Genomic DNA, 4648 nt, shown 5'->3' on the forward strand with positions numbered 1-4648 from the left:
TTCTCACATCTTTGTAATCTTATGCCTAATGTGATAAGGCATTTGACTCTGATCAAGGGATATGTGAATCCGTGTTAGATTTCTACAAAATCCACCACTGGGCTGTGCCATGTGTTGACACGCACACTTGTGGTCAATCGGATGTAGTATGTTGGTCAGTCGGATATTTGTAGGTCGTATTATGGTCAGCCGGGACTGTGGTAAGTCGGATATTTCTATGAAATCGGATGTTGGTTAGTCAGATTCTATTAGGCTTAGTCGGATTCAGTTAGGAGGTAAGTTAAAGCTATAAATTGTAATGTTTTGAGACGAGCAACAATATGAAAATCAGTTATGAGTCTCTCTTTCTCTTTTCTTGCTCTCTCTCAGTCTTTACATGCAGTTTTGAGAGTGGTTCTGTGTTTTTCCTGTTGAGGGTGTATGCCCTCAACAATTAGCCACTGCCCCTTTGCAAGAATTTGCAAAGCATTATTTAAATCCTAAAAAAAGAAAGAGATAGTAATTGTTGGGCATGTATTGTACGTGATAGGGGATCAATTTTTTGCTCACCCAGTTGGCATTGATCCATCCTTTCAGAGCCTCAAGAGAAGGACGAGGTCCATGACACAATCCTATGAGGACTTTCCCTTGTTGCATACCAAGCATTCAAGACTTGTTTTTTAATTACAAAGGCTTCCTCATTGAGAGGGGGTTCAAGGTTAGGTTCAGAAGAAGGTTCCTATTGCTCAACCTATATAGACCGACAATCCTGAGCTTGAGGGGAAGGAGGATGGACATGTGAGATAGGGGGTTGGACATGATTGGTTATATTTTCATTATGAACAACCCTTCGGTCAATAAAAGTATGCATCCAAAACTGACTTTCCATAGTAGGGAAACACTGATTTAAACCTGTATCTTGCTTTGGTTGAAAGAGAGGGTTAACCTAAATGTTTTGTGTAGGTTGTCTTGCCATGTCAGCTTAGGTTGTATCTACATTGACCCTTGGTCAAATAGCCATCACCATTGTAGAAGAAGAAACATTAAGGGCTGAGTGTCTATTGGGGGCTGCTTACACTGCGTTGCTAAGAAGGGGGATTTTATATTTGCAAGCTTTCAGTTTCGAGCTTTTGTAATTGAAACATTATTTTCGAGCTTTTTAACACTCGTATTACACTAATGATATTTTTCAATATTAGTGTGGCATGAGAAAAGTCTACATTAGATTGTACAATCCTTCAATCACCAAACAATCAAATGTAACATGCATGCATGGCTTTGCTTGTGGGAATATTTGCTCATACACATCTCTTACTACCCTAAGATGTAACTTTAAAAAAAGCACCATTTCTAATTAATTTTGATTGAACACTTTAGAGATCATTTTGATGTTGGAAATATTTTGAGTGAATATCATGCTTAGAATTTTTTTTCAAAAAGAGGGGATATCAATCGATTGAGAGTTTGAAGTCGTAGGGGAAGGGAGGTCTAAAATGCACATCAGATATTCCAAAGGGGTAATCTCAATGCATGGAAATGTTTTGAGCATAAGCTACTAGCTATGACAAGAGGGTTTGACATTGAGCATTTCTCTTGTTGTGGTTTATTGAAAGATGAATTTTATGAGAAACATGTTTTGGAGATAGCCATATGGTATGACGAGACAGATGGAGGGAAAAGGGGTTGTTGCCTCGAGAGGTTGCTAGTCTTATATGCTCTAGTAGGGAGGTGGCCGTGTGATGTAAGGTTTTACTTTAATATTATTATATGTTGTCTTCCATAAAAAATCTTACATCAATCATGATAAAGTGTCTCAGAGGCATAGCAAGCTATATATAAGAGCTACTTGGAAGTGAAGTAGTGCTGGGCACTTTTGTCAATTGATATATATGCCTGCCAATTGCCAATTCATGAATAGATTTCCATACAAGGAATTCTGGGAAAAAGTTACTACGATTGGCAACATAATAGTTGATATGTATATGAGATGTGGTGCTCTAATAAAAGCTCAACAATTTTTCAAGGAGTTGCCCAATTGTGATGTGGTCCCTTGGTCTAAACTAATTGTGGGGTATGCCCAACATGGAAAAAATCAAGATTCTTTGAATTGCTATGTGCGGATGCATTGCAATTCAAAGCACCTTGATGCAGTCACCTATGTGTCTCTTCTAAACGCTTGCTCTAGCATATAACCACTTGAAAAAGGAGAGAAAATAATGATGATATCAAGATATGTTGGGGGAGGGACTGTGCTTGGCAATGCTTTAGTGGATATGTATGCCAAATGCTTGTGCTCTAGTGAAGAAAATATAGAGTCCTTGATGACGAGCTGAGAGAGAGAGAGAGAGAGAGAGAGAGAGAGAGAGAGAGAGAGAGAGAGAGAGAGAGAGAGAGAGAGAGAGAGAGAGAGAGAGAGAGAGAGAGAGAGAGAGAGAGAGAGAATGACCCTATGAGACCAATACGTTACATACCAGTGAATCTGATACCATGTAATGAGTACAAAAAAAGAGATACTAAATTGAATCTAGAAGTGTTACTAGCTAGAACTATGTGGGGTATGTGTGATCACTGATACAATGGGTGCCCAATACAAGAGAGAGATGTAATGGGTGATAAATCCATCCTCATCTGTACTTTGGATGTCAAGATAGTAGGGCTCGAATCCGATGTTGTAGTCTCTGTCGATGCTGTGAAGCTCCTCTCCTCAATCGTGGGTGTCTCGATCTCCCTAGCTTCAATGCTCGGTCAACGAGATTATCGCGGGTGTGAGTATGAGCTGAGATTTGCAATGGTGGTTTCTCCTCTATCTGTCCACCAATGTCTAGTATGAAGAAATCAATAACCTATCTTTGGGTTTGTCTCTCTCCATCCTCAATAAACTATCTATATGCCTGTGTAACTCAGGTAGATATAGTCCAAGACATCTCTATTCCTAATAGCTCATGACTCTGGAGAAGGGTCTGAAGCCTTCTCTAAATAGATAGTGGAAGCGACCCCGTATGTCGTAATACATTGTGCACTGACATATAGAATACATCTCCGTCTCTGGCTCTGTATAGAATAGGAGGAGGTCCTACCAAAGAGGTCCTACCAAACACCAAGTGAGAGCTTTTGAGAAACTCAAAAATCGAGCTAGGTTTATATAACGGAATCACAGACACATCAATGAATTATTCACGTTACCATATAGATTTATAGTGTACACATCGTCATCACCACATGACAAGTTGTGGATGGATTCCTCCGAGATGTGCAACTTTGAGCTTAAAAATATTACTCCAGTGGAGGATATAAGGAAGCTGAGGCTGATAACTGCAATTAAGACTCCATATCTGTTCTTTGATTTGGAGGCATACGACAAGCTCTTAATTACACTCTCATATAGAAAAGGGGGTGGAGGGGTTACAATAGGTGGAACAACAGGGGGTGGCTAGATGATGTGCTGGGATGAGCACATAATGCTTATTGGTCACCTTGTTAACTGCTATGGAGGCATAATGAAGGTGACCGGCAATACTGGTAGCAATTCAATCCGGGAGCCATGCATGCCACTGAACAGGGTTTTGCAATAGGGATGCATGTAACTCTTCATATCAATCCATACTACGGGAAAACTGCTCATGAGGGCCTACTTTTCCACTTTCAGTGTTCTCTCCATGGGTCCAACTATGACTTACAATGTTCCTATAAGAACTGGGCAGGACATTCCCCTAGTGTGATAGAAAAGCTTAAGGATCTACCCAATTTCGCTGGTGTGAAGGAGTGCATTGGCAAAGATCGCACGACCATGTTTCATGGCCAGCCATTTTTTCATGGCTAAGATTTCAAAGGGATAAGTACCTCTGCTTATAGCACAATGCGAGACAAGGTTTAGGGTTGCGTTTAAGGAAAATTTGTTCCATTTTACCAGCATTTTTTGAAATTATTTTCAAAAATTAGGAAAAAAAGGGGAAGACGCAGCTCTCCCATCATGATGGGGGAGCTTCGCCTTTCCCTTTTTGTTTTTGATTTTTGAACAATTTTCAAAAAATTGTAGGTTTCTCATTCAAGATTGAGGGGGAGGTAGAGCTCCCCCATCATCCGTGCGTGCACGGATGATCGGGGAGCTCTACCTCCTCTTTTTTGTGCAAATCTACCGAACTCCGCCTGCTTTGCCATCTTTTGCAAATCCCTTGAACTTCGTCGAGCTTATTTTACTATATTATTTCTACTTTTATTTTATTTTTTAATTTTATTTCAATTATCTTAATTTAACTTTACAATATATATGATATTAACTACTATATAATATATAGTATAGATTTAGTATACTATATATAGTATATAATACATATAAATGAGGTGCAAACAGCTTGTGCCTTAGTTTCTATTATGCACACCATTGGTCCGCTACCTCCACATGTGTTAGTTAAGCACGTATTCTGAGGGCTATGTGTCTGCGAGCTTTGCCAACTCCATTGCGTTTGCAAGGCCTAGAGTTTGGTGTGGGAGAGTCCTTGCCAGATAAGACAGAGGGGTCATGGTCCTTGATGCGCTCTATGATACTAAATCCCTAGACAAGTAAGCGCTCCATGGGTGGACATGTATGCCAAATGTGGTGTATTTTGGAAAGCACAAAAAGCACTTAACACACACCAATCGTAGGATATTCCCAACAAGGGCATGACTC

General features: G+C 39.9%; 1 pseudogene; it reads left to right on the forward strand.

The window, feature by feature from the left end:
* Positions 1-3227: 3227 nt before the first annotated feature.
* LOC147430653 (4-hydroxy-tetrahydrodipicolinate synthase, chloroplastic pseudogene) lies at positions 3228-3799 on the forward strand (annotated as a pseudogene).
* The last annotated feature ends 849 nt before the right edge of the window (positions 3800-4648 follow it).

Source organism: Adiantum capillus-veneris, chromosome 21 (genome assembly GCF_014529385.1).
Source record: "Adiantum capillus-veneris isolate H3 chromosome 21, ASM1452938v2, whole genome shotgun sequence".
NCBI lineage: Eukaryota > Viridiplantae > Streptophyta > Polypodiopsida > Polypodiales > Pteridaceae > Adiantum > Adiantum capillus-veneris.